Source organism: Salmo trutta, chromosome 40, assembly GCF_901001165.1.
Source record: "Salmo trutta chromosome 40, fSalTru1.1, whole genome shotgun sequence".
Classification (NCBI taxonomy): domain Eukaryota; kingdom Metazoa; phylum Chordata; class Actinopteri; order Salmoniformes; family Salmonidae; genus Salmo; species Salmo trutta.
The window spans coordinates 17,232,063-17,251,583 of record NC_042996.1 but is presented as its reverse complement, the minus strand read 5'-3'; positions in this window follow the sequence as shown (position 1 = coordinate 17,251,583).

Genomic DNA, 19,521 nt, shown 5'->3' with positions numbered 1-19,521 from the left:
TACCACTCAGTACCACTGCAGAATGAGTCTGTGTAATTCCCCCCATTTACATAAGAGGTCATAATGGGCGCGCAACTCCATTAATCTTCCCCCAATTTAATTAGTATTTGTGGTGACAGGATATTTCCTGTCGGAACCATTATTATATAACACTGCTGATGAAACAGGCCAGGGCTGAGCAGGCTAATAAGCACTGAGCCTGTAGTTAGTCGATGATATGGAGTGAAGCTAAGTACAAATCAATTAAAAACTAAAAAATGTGTTTTAAGTGAGCATAGGCATTGGTCTGAAGCCGAAAAATAAAGTAAGTTCAAATTTCCCCAGTTTACTCCATATTGGCTTAAATTGTTTTCTGTTTTTTTTCTTCCCTCTGGAAAATCAGCTGTTAATATTAAATAAATAATAACTACATTATTTCTGTCATTATTGTTTACTTTTACTTAACTTTTATTGCTGTGTTATGCTGTATTATAATGTTGTATAATAATGTTGCATAATCACCTTCCGGTGTAAAAACAACAAAAAATATGTTTTAAGTGAGAATAGGCACTGGTTTGATGCCAAAAAAGAAAGGAAATTCACGAGTACCACAATGCCTATTCCACCCATGCTCTACCAAGGGTTTCCAGCACACAGCTTTGACCTACTACAGTAGTTATGTTGGTAATGTATTTCCAGCTATGTGTAGGAAGGTTACTTAGGATTTAAACCTTCTCAAACAGCCATTGTCAGAAATGCTACAAAAAGTTAGCACATCTTTAATGGACAGAAATGTGCATTTTATGGATGCTATAGTCTGGTTTTAATCCGACATCTAGAATTTAAGCTAGGTAGCCTCAAAAAATAAATGTAAAACTCAATTGCGAATAACCCTGTTATAAAATCCAGAATGTGGTTCTCTGTAACAGATTGACGGCTCATAACGTGAGGCGAGAGTGTGTTGTGTATCTCCAATCAAGTTGATTTGCTAATTTCCAATGAGATTGGTGTCATATGGGCTTAGATATTATGGTAGGGAGATTTGAATTTAACAGTGAGCTTCAACCACTACCTATAAAGACACGACTACCGTTGCATCTATAATGTCAATGAGTGATGGCTCATGACGAGGGGCAGGACGTCTAGGTGAGGAATGGAACTTGATGTCAATGTTATGGAGTGAAGCTAGCTAGTCAAGCAAAGGAACTTGATGTCAATACTATGGAGTGACAGTAAGTGAGCTTGTGAAAATAAAGAAGCCGCCAACGGAGAAGGGCGACATCTTTCGAGTTCCAACCAAACTTTGCTATACAGTGACTTTTATCGTATTTATCTTTACTTTTCTTGTACAGAAAGTTCATACTATTATCACATAGGACCTCCAAGCACTTCTGGACGTTAGATCGACAGTTTCTACCTTGATTATGACATCAAATGCGACTTCAACTCCGACTCAGCTGTTCCACTTTTCATACCGGACCCTATTTATTTGTTCCACGGGCTACCAAAACGGCGTAGGTTGTAGACGAGGTGGAGTCCTGGTGAAATTGAGGCAAAGAGAAAACCGAATGGCGCTCCCCTCCGTTCTATTGGCAAATGTCCAGCTCTGTCACAGCTGTCGTCGGGAATAGAGGACCAAAACGCAGCAGGATTGTGGATGCTCATCTTGTATTTATTTTAAATAAAGAGAACACCAAAATAACAAAATGAAGAACGCACGAACAACAAAACAGTCTTGTCACGCTCACACAGGCGAAACAATCTCCCCCACCACCAAACCAAACAAATTACCCATATATAGGACTCTCAATCAGAGGCAACGAGAAAGCACCTGCCTCCAATTGAGAGTCCAACCCCATCAACCTAAACATAGAAATACAACAAACCAGAAAGAACATAGAAATACAAAACATAGAACATAGACCAAAACCCAGAAATAATAAATCAAACACCCTACTACATAAATCACCACTCCAAACCACATAAACAAAATACCCTCTGCCACGTCCTGACCAAACTACAATAACAAATAACCCTTATACTGGTCAGGACGTGACAAGCTCCTTCGAGAATAAGATCGATGAGCTTCATTTGAGAGTCTCCTATCATAGAGACTTGAAAAGCTGCAATATCATATGTCTTACTGAAATGTGGCTGTATGATGATGCTAGTACCAGGTGGATTCTCCATACAGCGCCAGGATCAAACTGGTGTGCTTTTTTTTAAGTGAAGAAAATCTTGAGCTTCTGCTCACCTGATATAGAATACCTCATGGTAAGCTGCAGACCCTTTTATCTACTGAGAGAGTTCTCATCCGTAACTATCACGCCTGTCCACATCTCTCCACAAGCCAACACCACTCTGGCACTCAACGAACTGTATGGGGCCATAAAAAAACAAGAAACTGCTCATCCAGAGGCAGCATTTCTGGTGGGCGGAGACTTTAACGCGGGGCGACTTAAAACCATTCTACCACTTTTATCACCACTAGCGGCTCTAAAACTCTAGAACTCTTTTATACTACCCACAGAAATGCATACAAGGCCCTCCCTAGTCCTCCCTTTGGCAAATCTGACCATCACAGTACACTGCTTCCTGTTTACAAACAAAAGCTCAAACAGGAAGTACCAATGATGCGCTCAATACGGAAGTGGTTGAATGAAGCAGACAAGAGGCTACAAGACTGTTTTGCTAGTACAGACTGGGATATGTTCCGGGATTCACCCGATAGCATTGAGGAGTTTACCACAACAGTCACGGGCTTCATCAATAAGTGCATAGACTATGTCGTCCCCACAGTGACTATAAGAACGTATCCAAACCAAAACCATGGATTACAGGCAATATCCGTGCTGGACTAACGGCTAGAGCTACCACTTACAAGGAACGGAACATGGACGCATACAAGAAAGCCCACTACGACCTTCGACGAGACATCATGCAAGATGACAATACACTGAGTGTATAAAACATTAATAACACCTTAATATTTAGTTGCATCCCCCTCTGTACAGCCTCATTTCGTCAAGCATGGACTCTACAAGGTGTTGAATGCGTTCCACAGGGATGCTGGCCCATGTTGACTCCAATGCTTCCACAGTTGTGTCAAGTTGGCTGGATGTCCTTTGGGTGGTGGACTATTCTTAATACACATGGGAAACTGTTGAACGTGAAAAACCCAGCAGTGTTGCAGTTCTTGACAGAACTCAAAGGCACTTCAACTTTTGTCTTGCCCATTCACCCTCTAATTGGCACACATACACAAACCACGTATATTAAATTAAAATGTATAATAAAAACTTGGAAATCAATGAATCCGCCATCATTAACACAATGGAAAAATCTAATGATTTATTCTTGAAATATTGAAATAGCAGGGGCGACTGAGAAAAACAAAATTGGTACTGTCATAAGTTTCGTTGTCTGAGGAGTGAGAAATATCGGACCAATACACAGCATGGTAAGTGTCCATACTTAACTTTTATTTTTTAAACATGAACACTAAACAAAACAAGGAAAAACGAACGACAGTCCTGTAAGGCTACACAGCTATACAAAGAAACAACCACCTACAAACACAAGAGAAAATAAACCCACTTAAATATGGCCTCCAATTAGAAGCAACGACAACCAGCTGCTTCTAATTGGAGGTCGTTCCCAAAACTAACATAGAAATAGACAAACTAGAAAACCCACATAGAAATAGAAAACATAGAACCAAAAACCCTGAAACACACAAAACAAACACACCCCTGCCACGTCCTGACCAACTACAATAACAAAATTACCCCTTTACTGGTCAGGACGTGACAGGTACAATATAAGGCCATGTGGCAAATAATAATGCAGACACTAGGGATGGGGGTGTGAGCATACTAGTTTGGGCAGATGAGATGTAGTCATTGTTTGTATGTGTCTGTAGTTTTTGTTTGTATGTGTATGTTTGTATTTGGTGTAAAAAATATATGTACAAATTAGAAAACAATTTTTGGGGTTAAATAATATGATTAATATGATTTTAAGCACTTCTACGTTAATGTGGATGCCATCACGATTACGGATAATTATGAATGAATCGTGAATAATTATGAGTGAGAAAGTTACAGACACACAAATATCATACCCCAGACTCCAACACCATCATCATGTTTGCTGACTGTGATGAGTTAGCACAGGGAGGAATTCAGGATAACAACCTCTCCTTCAACGTCAGTAAAACCAAAGAGCCATAGGAGAAAGAGGGGGGTGCAAGTTCCTTGGCATCCACATCACTAAGGACTTAACATGGTCCACACACAGCCACACAGTAGTGAAGAGGGCATGCCATTTCCTCTTCCCCCTCAGGAGGCTGACGAGACTTGGCATGGGCCTTCGGATCCTCAAAACGTTCTACAGCTGAACCATCAAGAGAATTCTGACTGTCTGCATCACCGCTTGCTGTGGAAAATGTACCGTTCTTGACTGCAAAGGTGTGGTGCGGACAGCCCAATACATCACTGGGGCTGAGCTCCCTGCCATCCTGAAAAATTGCCAAAGACTCCAGCCACCCAAGCCATAGACTGTTCACTCTACTACAGTCCAGCAAATGGTACCAGAGCATCGGCTCTCAGATCAACAGGCTCCGAGACAGCTTCTTCCCCCAAGCCATAATCCTGCTAAATAGCCAGACTGCTAAATAGTCAATTAATGATAGCCAAACTGTCTGCACTGACTATATCATGCACTGACCCTACACACACTCACTAGTCTTTATAAACACACCATATACACACTCGCAGATTATATATATACACCATATACACACACACTCACACATACTACACTATCATTCCCACACAAAACCCACACATATTAACATGCACTACATATGCACACAACCCACACACGCATACCGACACAAACACACACCACAAACACATACATACACATTACACTCATTGCTACTGCTACTCTGTTCTTTATTATACTCTTATTATTATCTATCCTGATGCCTAGTCACTTTACCCTGCCTTCATGTACATATCTACCTCAAATACCTTATTATTATCTACCCTGATGACTAGTCACTTTACACTGCCTTCATGTATATCAACCTCAAATAGTGAGGGAAAAAAGTATTTGATCCCCTGCTGATTTTGTACGTTTGCCCACTGACAAAGAAATGATCAGTCTATAATTTTAATGGTAGGTTTATTTGAACAGTGGGAGACAGAATAACAACAACAAAAAATCCAGAAAAACGCATGTCAAAAATGTTATAAAATTGATTTGCATTTTAATGAGGGAAATAAGTATTTGACCCCCTCTCAATCAGAAAGATTTCTGGCTCCCAGGTGTCTTTTATACAGGTAACGAGCTGAGATTAGGAGCACGCTCTTAAAGGGAGTGCTCCTAATCTCAGTTTGTTACCTGTATAAAAGACACCTGTCCACAGAAGCAATCAATCAATCAGATTCCAAACTCTCCACCATGGCCATGACCAAAGAGCTCTCCAAGGATGTCAGTGACTGACATGAGATTGTAGACCTTCACAAGGCTGGAATGGGCTACAAGACCATCGCCAAGCAGCTTGGCGAGAAGATGACAACAGTTGGTGCGATTATTCGCAAATAGAAGAAACACAAAAGAACTGTCAATCTCCCTTGGCCTGGGGCTCCATGCAAGATCTCACCTCGTGGAGTTGCAATGATCATGAGAACGGTGAGAAATCAGCCCAGAACTTCAAGGGAGGATCTTGTCAATGATCTCAAGGCAGCTGGGACCATAGTCACCAAGTAAAAATTGGTAACACACTACGCCGTGAAGGACTGAAATCCTGCAGCGCCTGCAAGGTTCCCCTGCTTAAGAAAGCACATATACATGCCCGTCTGAAGTTTGCCAATGAACATCTGAATGATTCAGAGGACAACTGGGTGAAAGTGTTGTGGTCAGATGAGACCAAAATGGAGCTCTTTGGCATCAACTCAACTCGCCGTGTTTGGAGGAGGAGGAATACTGCCTATGACCCCAAGAACACCATCCCCACCGTCAAACATGGAGGTGGAAACATTATGCTTTGGGGGTGTTTTTCTGCTAAGAGGACAGGACAACTTCACCGCATCAAAGGGACGATGGACGGGGCCATGTACCGTCAAATCTTGGGTGAGAACCTCCTTCCCTCAGCCAGGGCATTGAATATGGGTCATGGATGGGTATTCCAGCATGACAATGACCCAAAACACACGGCCAAGGCAACAAAGGAGTGGCTCAAGAAGAAGCACATTAAGGTCCTGGAGTGGCCTAGCCAGTCTCCAGACCTTAATCCCATAGAAAATCTGTGGAGGTAGCTGAAGGTTCGAGTTGCCAAACGTCAGTCTCGAAACCTTAATGACTTGGAGAAGATCTGCAAAGAGGAGTGGGACAAAATCCCTCCTGAGATGTGTGCAAACCTGGTGGCCAACTACAAGAAACGTCTGACCTCTGTGATTGCCAACAAGGGTTTTGCCACCAAGTATTAAGTCATGTTTTGCAGAGGGGTCAAATACTTATTTCCCTCATTAAAATGCAAATCAATTTATAACATTTTTAATATGCGTTTTTCTGGAATTTTTGTTGTTGTTATTCTGTCTCTCACTGTTGAAATAAACCTACCATTAAAATTATAGACTGATCATTTCTTTGTCAGTGGGCAACCGTACAAAATCAGCAGGGGATCAAATACTTTTTTCCCTCACTGTATCACTCCACATTGATCTGGTACTGGTACTCCCTGTATATAGCTCCACATTGATCTGGTACTGGTACTTCCTGTATATAGCTGCACATTGATCTGGTACTGGTACTCCCTGTATATAGCTCCACATTGATCTGGTACTGGTACTCCTGTATATAGCTCCACATTGATCTGGTACTGGTACTTCCTGTATATAGCTCTACGTTGGTCTGGTACTGGTACTTCCTGTATATAGCTCCACATTGTTCTGGTACTGGTACTCCCTGTATATAGCTCCACATTGATCTGGTACTGGTACTTCCTGTATATAGCTCCACATTGATCTGGTACTGGTACTCCCTGTATATAGCTCCACATTGATCTGGTACTGGTACTTCCTGTATATAGCTCCACATTGATCTGGTACTGGTACTTCCTGTATATAGTTCCATTCTTGTGTATTTAATGTTATTCCTCTTGCGTTACTATTTTTATTATTATTTATTTTACTCTGCATCGTTGGGAAGGGCTCGTAAGCAAGCATTTCACCGTAAAGTCTACACCAGTTGTAGCGACCTCAACACAACACTTAGAGCCATTGTCAAGAAGCATGGACCTCTTGGTGTAATGGTTAAGGTGTTGGCTTGATAGCAGCTGGACCTGGGATCAAGTCCCAGTTGGGGCTACCCCCTGAATTTGCTATAATATATTCCTCATTGTACACTAAAAATTGTTGCTGCTTCTTCAGCCAAAGAAAAGGGATCATTCTCTTATCTTCTTTGAGTGCTTGTGTTTGTTCCCTGGTAATATGGGTTGAAGTGTCTCAGCTCTACATGAAAATAATCATCAGTCGGTAACAGCAGATCAGTAGTCTCAGTCCTGCACAACCCCTTGACAGTCAAAAGCTGGTTGTCATGCGCGATGGGAAGTGATGTGACTGACAGTGACAGGCGGTGTTATGTGTTGACAATAGGATCTCTCTATGGGGAGATGAGACAGGAGAGGGGATATGGCTTGTGTTGAGCCCAGAAGCAGTGATTATCTGTACAGATCACATCCAGGTGAGTCTCTGATTCCATCTCAAACGTCACTCAGTGTCGTCCAAATGTAATATGCTACTTTTGACTGAGCCTATGTGGCTGCCAAAAGTAGGGCACTTAATATAGGGTGTCAATTGAGATGACACCCTGAAACTCATGAAAACATACTCTAAAATAAAGTATCCTATGGCAAAACACACGCAACACCCACACTGTCGGGAATGGGTCAGACTGGAGTTCTGTAGGAAGAGGTTCCTTTGTGATAGTTGGTGTCTAGACACTTACAGAGGCACTGTCTGTCATGTCTACATGACCACACTTGACTACTGTAACCGCAAAGTCTCTCCCGAGACACACACACACACACCTCGATGTGGAAACGATGCTGTTTGGCTTACAGAAGTTCCATCATCTTGTTATGCAAAGAAAAGAGGGGGTTATTTGAGTGTGACCAGAGAGTATACATTCTTCAGTGTGTTGATTTTTGTATTTTTTATTTTTTTAATTTAACCTTTATTTAACTTGGCAAGTCAGTTAAGAACAAATTCTTATTTACAAGGACGGCCTACCGCAGCCAAACCCTAACCCGGACGACGCTGGGCCAATTGTGCGCCGCCCTACGCAACTCCCAATCACGGCCGGTTGTGATACAGCCTGGAATCAAACCAGGGTCTGTAGTGACTCCTCTAGCACTGAGATGCAGTGCCTTAGACCGCTGCGCCACACGGTTTGTTTAACACAAACAAAAGGCCGACAACAAACACACCAGTGTCTGGTGATGGACAGATCTATTTCACATGGTCTGTCATACAGTACACACACACACAAGCACAAGCGCACATACGCACACACACCGACTTGTTTACTTCTTCAGCGCGATACAAACCACACAAACACATCCGTGCTAATGTGTGATCAGTGCTGATTTACACTGCAGCAGTGTGCTTGTCTGCTGTAAATATGTCCACCAACAAAACCATTAGGAAAAGCCAATTACAGTGACAATGATTATCAATGTTTCTCTTTCTCGTTCTCTGCTTTCCTCAGCAGCTGTTCAGCCTGCTCTGTCTGATATGAATCATGTTAGTGCCAGATGCTCTATACCAGCGGATTGATTAGGGAGTAATGCCTCAGGGCAGAGCAGTAGTGGTGTGTGGTCTGTTGTGTGTGTGTGTGTGTGTGTGTGTGTGTGTGTGTGTGTGTGTGTGTGTGTGTGTGTGTGCGTGCTCGTGCGTGTGTGTGTGTGTGCGTGCTCGTGCGTGTGTGCGTGCATGGTGTTATGAATCTGCACAATATGCATGTATAGGAGTTGCCAAGGAATTCACTAAGGAATTCTCAATCCATTGGGAACTGGCTAAAGTTCGGACTTCCCAACCCATGTTCCCTCTCATAGCTGTCGTTCGCTCACCCTTCTGTGGGAATGTTTTCCTCATCAGCCTGGATTAGTATTCAAGCACACTACTTTTCTAGCATTGAACGACAACACACGGGACCCCCAAGGTTATCATCTATAGGTGTGTTCGTAAATTCAATCTGGTTTGCTGGAGTGCTGGAGTGCGCTGTGGGCGTTCGTAAATTTAGAGCGTTGTCTGATTGTCCGTTCATAAATCCAGAGCGTTTCGCTGTCGTAGCGTTCAGAGTGCACACTGGACGCTCTGGCCGAGGAGTAGGGTTGATCCAAGCGTTCTGAACTCACAACGGCAGTCAAGCACCCAAGCTACCTGGCTAACGTTGACTAACTACTTCCAGACACAAATGAGAGAACACTTCACCCTTACCATTTTACTCGCCCTAGCAGAGCTGGTTAGGCTGTTTTCATGTTATCGAGTGCTGTGCTGCAGGCAACAATTTAATTACGCTTTTTTGCCGACGTTTACTGACATGTTCAACAGGTGTTGAGTGTTCATAAATTCGTCTGTTATTCTGCGCTCTGGTTCACTCAGACGAGAGTGCTCTGGATTCAGAGTAGATAGCCAAAGCAAATTTACAAATGCACCCTATGTCTGCAGGATTTGGGGTGGCAGGTAGCCTAGTGGTTAGAGTGTTGGACTAGTAACCGAAAGGTTGCTAGATTAAATCCCTGTGATGACAAGGTACAAATCTGTAGTTCTGCCCCAGGACAAGACAGTTAACCCACTGTTCCTAGGCTGTAATTGTAAATAAGAATTTGTTCTTAACTGACTTGCCTAGTTAAATAAATAAATGTCTCTCTAGCTTATAGTTCTGTAGCCATAGTCATTCTATGCCTATAACTCCCAAGTCATTCACTGTTGGTCAGTTCAGATATGACTATGGCAGTGTAATGTGAAGCTGAAATTTTGAGGTGTTTGACTCTGATCTCATGGTGAAGCTGTGTGCAAATCACAGGGGTGGGATCGGTGTGCGTGTACAGATAGAGGCTGGAGGGAGTGTCACGTCCTGACCATAGTAAGATGTTATTTTCTATGGTAGAGTAGGTCAGGGCGTGACAGGGGGTGTTTTGTGTTTTCTATGTTTTGTAGTTCTATGTTTAGGTTCTAGTTTTCTATTTCTATGTTGTTGTTTTTTGGGATGATCTCCAATTAGAGGCAGCTGGTCCTCTTGGCTCTAATTGGAGATCATACTTAAGTAGGGTTTTTTTCCACCTGTGTTTGTGGGTAGTTGTCTTCTGTTTAGTTTTCTGTACCTGACAGAATTGTGCGCTTTCGTTTTCTCTTTGTTATTTTTTCTTTAGTGTTCTGAGTTAAAATAAATATTCATCATGAGCAATCAACACGCTGCACTTTGGTCCCCTCTCTACGACAGCCATTACAGGGAGATGGGCTACAGAGATGAAGAGGGAGGTGTAAATTGTCAGTCTGCTTTATGGGACTGGCCCCAAAGTAAGCTAGGTGAAATGGAGGGGTGTGTTATGGCCTGTGAAGGGGCTAAACTGCCCCATTCGTGCAAAACAGGACCATTTCTTCTCCAGGCTAAGGGCCCCATTGATCTAACATGTCACTTCACAGAGCAGGGAGAGATGGAAAGGGATATAGGAGGGCGGATAAGGAGAGATAGAAAGTAGTACAATGGGGGAGAGGAGAGGGATAGCAGGGTAAAGGGAAGTCAAGGTAGGAGTTCAGGGGCATGCAAATTAGCAGCAACACAAGGCATGGACTGAAGAACACTGTGTGGGCTGGTCTTGATCTCAGGTGGAAATTGCCTCTAAACATTGAGAAGTATCACTGCTTTCACAACTAATTAGGAACATCAGGTTAGCTTCACCATATTGGGTTCTCACCCATGGGTCTTGAAGAGTGTTGAACGTTCTGTCTCAGTGGCTTCCTGTGGTGTCTCATCATCTGCCACCCGGGACAATACAGCCCACAGCTACACTCGTAGCCCATTACTCACATTACAGCAGATTCACACCTTCTAAGATCACATGTTTTATTCATCTCTAGAGATTAGGCGTCTATAAAGACATCAAGCCGTTGCCCTGGGAGACAAACATGGAAATGAAATGATTACGCTTCTTAATCAGCCTTGTTATCTCCACTGCCCAGTTATCTTCAATCCCTAGTAAACACACACAAGCACACACATGGATGCATGTGAGTGGATAGTGTTCTCTATCGAATGCCCTCTAATCAGTCCACAGGCACACATATATGCACACACACACACACATCCACGCACACACACACACACACATGTACATATGCACGCATGGACAGACAAACATTTCCCTTTTTAGTATTCCATGGCTGGGTGGAGATTGATGTCAAGCAATGCCAACAGTGTGTGTGTGTCAATCAGGGCCTCTCGCTGCTCCATCGGTATGCAGGTCTACTTATCCCCCAGAGGACAGTGGGAGATAAGGTATTCAGGTGTGAGATAAGGTGCGTGTGTCTATGCATGCTTGCATAGACATACAGGATACCTCAGGATACTGTCGACATTGTTTACCAACATCAATCTCCACCCAGCCATGGAATACTAAAAAGGGAAATGTTTATGTGTCTGTCCGTGTGTGTGTGCGTGTGTGTGTGTGTGTGTGTGTGTGTGTGTCTGCTTATCCTGGGCCTGGAGCTCCTGGTGCTCCTCTCCCCCACAGCTGAATTATACATCATAAGGCTCCTGGTGCTCTGCATGGCCCAGGGAAGATTACATCACAGCAGCCCATGATATGTGGTCCATCTCTGGCTGTAACCCTGCTCCTCTCTCCCCTCCTCTGACCTTGGTCTGGTTCCCTGTTTAGTACAGGATGGAAGAAAGGAAGAAAGAGGAGGTCTGTTATCTCTTATTGTAAATCTGTGCTTCTGCAGACCTCTCCTCTGTGTTCAGTATTGAAGACATGTTTCTTCTCTACAACACCACTCTGCACTCACCCTTTCAAAAACTGAAAAAACATGTATTTCTCTATCTCCCTCCCTCTTGCTCTCCCTCCCCTCTCCTGCTCCTTCACCTCTCCCCTCCCTTTTTTCTCCTGTTTTGTCTCAGGAGTGTTCCATGTAAAGAACACACAGCCTGTCTTCAAACAGAATGTGTGTTTCCTCCTCTCTCTCTCTCTCTCTCTCTCTCTCTCTCTCTCTCTCTCTCTCTCTCTCTCTCTCTCTCTCTCTCTCTCTCTCTGGCCTGGCATCATGCTGTGGTCTCCTCTGGCAGGTTGTGGGAAAGAATGACTGATTAGGTGGGCTAGCTGCTGATTTCCCCTCCTTCACTGCCTCTCTGACTGTGTCCAGAGCTCTAACATTGTATGAATTGGGCATCTCCATTGGTACAAACCTTTAACTTTCACCAGGAGGTTTTAGGGTAGCAGACGTAATCGGCTGGCTTATTTTGAGGATTTTACTCAAAACGATGTATATATGTTCATACTTAAGAAAAATAGTGTGCGTGACTTCACTCAAGCAGTAAAGTGGTATAAGAAACTACTTGTGAGGGAATCCCGTTCTGTCTGAGGAGCTCAGCAAGCGTCTTTGTGTGTCAGACCTACAGCGTTTCTCTGGATTAATAGACTGAGGAAAGATCAATGTTGGGGGCCAAATGAGCTGGAAAATAAGACCCTGAGAAGAAAATAGAAGTTTTCTGCAATTGATGTCACTTCACACACTTGATACTGTGGCAAAATTGTATTAGTCATGCACAATTTCACAATGTTCAGCAAATTTTTGGGGTTTTCTTAAATGATAGAAATTGTGCCTAACACTGGCCTGCAGGTTGTGGCAAGTGTAATGTTTGTGAAAATTATAACCAAAGCCATTTTCAGATGCCTTGGAAATATGAATACAAGGTAAATGTTTTTCAAAGGGAGGAAAAGTTAAGCATCGACTCGATTCCCCTCTCTGGAGTCAAACATTCAAATTCATCTATCGACCCCAAAAGTCTTGACAAGCGTCTGAATTTAATTGAACATGCTCTCAGTGGTTCCCGTGGCGCCTATAGAATCAATTAGATTTAATGCCGTATTAAAGATTTTGTACAGGGAAAACAGTTATTCATAGCTGAAGTCACAATCACCTGAGGTAGCAATCCACCAGCTGGTATTAGACTTGTTGGGTATCCAGCCTTTACCATGATTTACATATTAGTGGATTAGTGGATCCAAGTCATCCAGTCCTGGGTCCGTATTCATAAAGCATCTCAGAATAGGAGTGCTGATCTAGGCTCAGGTCTCCCCTGTCCATGTAATGTTATTCATAAAGCATCTCAGAGTAGGAGCGCTGATCTAGGCTCAGGTCTCCCCTGTCCATGTCATGTTATTCATAAAGCATCTCAGAGTAGGAGCGCTGATCTAGGCTCAGGTCTCCCCTGTCCATGTAATGTTATTCATAAAGCATCTCAGAGTAGGAGTGCTGATCTAGGCTCAGGTCTCCCCTGTCCATGTAATGTTATTCATAAAGATCTAAATGGCAAGACTGATCTTAGATCATATTTCAGAGTCCAACTACATTGTACATGCAGTTCTCCTTCAACTGTAGGCTTGTCTGTATTTGTGTTGCTGGTGTCTCTCTTACAGCCTAATCGACTCTCCTCTCCACAATGCAGCTGTGGATTTCTCATCACCATTAGTTCATGAGAGGGGGGAGTGTGAGCTCCATGGTGGTGATGTGTTGAGTCTCAGCTGGCTTGACTACAGTAGCATTGATCTACCTCTGTTGTGGTTCATTGTTGTTGGCGCTAGGAGCTAGTAACATCTGTGTTCTTAGCCTTTGATAGCCTGCTGCTGTACAGACTACACATACTAGTCAACAGAGCTGGGCTCAAATTTGACTTGAAATAACACTTTATTTGGGAGCTCTGATATGATGTCCTCTGTATTTTCCTTGCTCTCATACAATATTTCTGATAAGCTGGAAGATTGGCTGATCAGGTCTCCTCTCATTAATATTTGTCATATGTGCGTGAGTGGTCCAGGAAATTATCTTTAGGACTGAAGTAAAGTAATTACAGTTGTCTGTGTCTGCCGAGGTACGAGTGAAGAATTCAAATTGCATTCCCACCCGAGCGCCAGAAAATGATGCATTGCTGCATGTATCTACTGTAATGTTTTACTGCTGCTTTGATGTCCCCGACCCCAAAGATTGAATCTACATTTTCAGCAGTGTAAGGTTCTTGTTGTCCGGGAACATAGAAGGGACTCTGTATGGTGAATCTGCTCCAGCAACACAAAGCGTTGTTGTGCTCAGAAGGAATTGTAAATTAAAACACTGGTTAGACTTCACAGAGAGAAATTAGAAGTACACACACACACACACACACACAATTATATGAGGGTACACACCTCATTATGGGGTATTACCTCACTTTAGTAGCCTAATTATACATTCATAAATATGGTAATTAACATTAAATGAATACCAACGATATTATCATAACCACAATATGTTGGGCTATATGTCTTGCTTAAGCAAATAGAACGTGGGTGTTATCCGAGGTTACTCGAGCAATTGAAAGTATTTCTGCAGTTGATGTCTCATCGTGTCTGTCTGTGCTAGGGGCCTTAGCCTCACTAAGTTCATTTGGAGGAACTCAGTGATCCTCTGAACTGAAACTAATTCCCCAATAAGTGGTTGTTATTCAGGGTGAGGGGACAGAGGACTGAATGATAGCGATGCTGCTGGAGGTCTCTGTCAAGTAGGGGGAGAGAGAGAGAGCGAGAGAGGTATAGCTGTATATTCTATTCAATGGCACTAGCAACCCAGATAGTAACCATACAGAACTGTGGGTGGTAGAGATTCACGTTAAAAGCAGTTCTTTAAACACAGGGTCAGAGTAGCGTGTGGCAGGTTGCAGTGTCTATCTGCTATCTTAGGAGAGCATGAAACAAGTGATTAAATACAGACAGAAAATGATTTGTCTTCATTTGGTCTGTTGTGTGTGTGTGTGTGTGTGTGTGTGTGTGTGTGTGTGTGTGTGTGTGTGTGTGTGTGTGTGTGTGTGTGTGTGTGTGTGTGTGTGTGTGTGTGTGTGTGTGTGTGTGTGTGTGTGTATTTCCATGTCGGTGTGTGTACACCTCTAGGGCTAACTGGCCGCAAATCAAATCCCTGCACTAATCTCATCAACCTCTGTGTTACATTTGACAGATGATCTCAGCGAAGCATGGACTGAAAAACACAGTAATGACACATTCAAGAGACTAATGACTAATTATAGAATATTACCCTTAATACCCTGACTGTTATCTAACTGAGTGCTACACGGACCCAAAGCTGAGATCCTGCTGAAAGCCTGGCTGGAAGATCAAAGGAGTTTCTGGAGACTTACTAACATAGAGAGGAATATGGAGACTCTATCTGTCAACCAAATGGAACTGTCTTTACCTTAAATAGATACTGCAACATCTTATGTCCTTATGTCATCATGTAAGGATAATTACATCTACTGTGTGTACCAAATGTGTCTGATTAAGATGACTGTTCATGATCTCTCTTCTGACATCTTTTATGACTGCGGTACACAGGTCTTAGAACTGAGTGTTTGAGATGTGTTGTAGAGGCACTCTGTTGGGAATTCTAAGGCAAAAAGGTGATGGCCTTAAAAATAGCTACATGTACACACAAACACTGTCCCAGATATGTGTTTTTACCTCATGTTGAAAATCCTCTGTATCCCTGCGGCTGTTCTCTGTCGTTTACCCAATCCCAGTTCACACACGCACACACACACACACACACACACACACATACACACACACACACACACACACACACACACACACACACACACACACACACACACACACACACACACACACACACACACACACACACACACACACACCAGCTTTGTAGCTGTAATTTGTAGCAGTAATATCCTTACTGACCCAATAGGTCCACAGATGATGCAATCACCATCACACTGCACACTGCCCTATCCCATGTAAACAAGAGGAATACCTATGTAAGAATGCTGTTCATTGACTATAGCTCAGCATTTAACACCATAGTACCCTCCAAGCTCATAATTAAGCTTGAGGCCCTGGGTCTCAACCCCGCCCAGCGCAATTGGGTCCTGGACTTCCTGACGGGCCGCCCCCAGGTGGTGAAGGTAGGAAACAACACCTCCACTTCGCTGATCCTCAACACTGGGGCCCCACAAGGGTGCATGCTCAGCCCCCTGCTGTACTCCCTGTTCACCCATGACTGCATGGTCATGCACGCCTCCAACTCAATCATCATGTTTGCAGACGACACAACATTAGAGTGCTCAATTACCAATAACGACGAGTCAGCCTACAGGGATGAGGTGAGGGCACTCGGAGTGTAGTGTCAGGAAAACAACCTCGCACTCAACGTCAACAAAACAAGGAGATGATTGTGGACCTCAGGAAACAGCAGAGGAAGCAATCCCCTATCCACATCGATGGGACAGCAGTGGAGAAGGTGGAAAGTTTTAAGTTCCTCAGCGTACACATCACGGACAAACTGAAATGGTCCACCCACACAGACAGTGTGGTAAAGAAGGTGCAACAGCCCCTCTTCAACCTCAGGAGGCTGAAGAAATGTGGCTTGTCACCTAAAACCCTCACAAACTTTTACAGATGCACAATTGAGAGCATCCTGTTGGGCTGCATCACCGCCTGGTACAGCAACTGCACCACCCACAACTGCAAGGCTCTCCAGAGGGTGGTGCTGTCTGCACCACGCAGCACTGGGGCAAACTACCTGCCCTCCAGGACACCTACAGCACCCGATGTCACAGGAAGACGAAAAAGATCATCAAGGACAACAACCACCCGAGACACTGCCTGTTCACCCTGCTACCATCCAGAAGGCGAGGTCAGTACAGGTGCATCAAAGCTGGGACCGAGAGACTGAAAAACAGCTTCTATCTCAAGGCCATCAGACTGTTAAATCGCTATCACTAACACAGAGAGGCTGCTGCCTCCATACAGTCTTGAAATCATTGTCCACTTTAATAAATGGAACACTAGTCACTATAATAATGCTACTTTAAGAATGTTTACATATCTTGATTCACTCATCTCATATGTATATACTGTATTTTATACCATCTACTGCATCTTGCCTATGCCGCTCTGTCATTGCTCATCCATATATTTATATGTATATATTCTTATTCCATCCCCTTACTTAGATTTGTGTGTATTAGAGGAGTTGTTGTGGAATTGTTAGATTACATGTTAGATATTGCTGCACTGTCAGAACTAGAAGCACAAGCATTTCCCTACACTCGCAATAACATCCGCTAACCGTATGTATGTGACCAAGAAGATTTGATTTGTGTCAAAGCATTAACTATCAACATGCTGTATTAAGCTAAGCTTTACAGATGGGTTTCTTGTTTTTACTGACTACGCTCAACAGTCCAAAACCAGATGCATGAGTAAAGGATAATGAAATAAAACGTGTGACTTCAAAGGAGTGGGAGCAGTTAAAAGCAGTTATTTGTATTGCTTATAAATATTTTGAATGATTTTTTTTCTTATTAACATTTGTTCTAGCTAGCTATTTGTGTAGGTAGCTATCAAGTAAACGCAATGTGCCTCACAACCGATTTGTTTACACACGACTCCAACCCCAAGAATTGAGACTGAAAGAAACACATTTGTGGAAAAATTGCTTTCTGGTTGAGAGAGAGAAAAAACATGTTGCTTTAGCAAATGGGTTTTGGAGCTATTCAAAATCAAATCAAATCAAATTGGTCACATACACATTTTTAGCAGACGTTATTGCGGGTGTAGCGAAATGCTGTTTTCCTAGCTCCAACAGTGCAGTAGTATCTAACATGTCAGCAGTAGTATCTAACAATTCAGCAGTAATATCTAACATGCCAGCAGTAATATCTAAAATGTCAGCAGTAATATCTAACATGCCAGCAGTAATATCTAACATGCCAGCAGTAATATCTAACATGTCTGCAGTAATATGTAACATGCCAGCAGTAATATCTAACATGTCAGCAGTAATATCTAACATGCCAGCAGTAGTATCTAACATGTCAGCAGTAATATCTAACATGCCAGCAGTAATATCTAACATGTCAGCAGTAATATCTAACATGTCAGCAGTAATATCTAACATGCCAGCAGTAGTATCTAACATGTCTGCAGTAATATCTAACATGTCAGCAGTAATATCTAACGTGCCAGCAGTAGTATCTAACATGCCAGCAGTAGTATCTAACATGCCAGCAGTAGTATCTAACATGCCAGCAGTAATATCTAACATGCCAGCAGTAATATCTAACATGTCAGCAGTAATATCTAACATTCCAGCAGTAATATCTAACATGTCAGCAGTAATATCTAACATGTCAGCAGTAATATCTAACATGCCAGCAGTAATATCTAACATGTCATCAGTAATATCTAACATGCCAGCAGTAGTATCTAACATGCCAGCAGTAGTATCTAACATGCCAGCAGTAGTACCTAACATGCCAGCAGTAGTATCTAACATGCCAGCAGTAGTATCTAACAATTCAGCAGTAGTATCTAACATGCCAGCAGTAGTACCTAACATGCCAGCAGTAGTATCTAACATGCCAGCAGTAGTATCTAACATGCCAGCAGTAGTATCTAACATGCCAGCAGTAGTACCTAACATGCCAGCAGTAGTATCTAACATGCCAGCAGTAGTATCTAACATGCCAGCAGTAGTATCTAACATGCCAGCAGTAGTATCTAACATGCCAGCAGTAGTACCTAACATGCCAGCAGTAGTATCTAACATGCCAGCAGTAGTATCTAACATGCCAGCAGTAGTATCTAACATGCCAGCAGTAGTATCTAACATGCCAGCAGTAGTATCTAACATGCCAGCAGTAGTACCTAACATGCCAGCAGTAATATCTAACATGTCAGCAGTAATATCTAACATGCCAGCAGTAATATCTAACATGTCATCAGTAATATCTAACATGCCAGTAGTAGTACCTAACATGCCAGCAGTAGTACCTAACATGCCAGCAGTAGTATCTAACATGCCAGCAGTAGTACCTAACATGCCAGCAGTAGTACCTAACATGCCAGCAGTAGTACCTAACATGCCAGCAGTAGTACCTAACATGCCAGCAGTAGTATCTAACATGCCAGCAGTAGTATCTAACAATTCAGCAGTAGTATCTAACAATTCAGCAGTAGTATCTAACAATTCAGCAGTAGTATCTAACAATTCAGCAGTAATATCTAACATGTCAGCAGTAGTACCTAACATGCCAGCAGTAGTATCTAACAAAATAGCAGTAGTATCTAACAATTCAGCAGTAATAGCTAACAATTCAGCAGTAATATCTAACATGCCAGCAGTGGTATCTAGCAATTCAGCAGTAGTATCTAACATTTCAGCAGTAGTATCTAACAATTCAGCAGTAGTATCTAACATT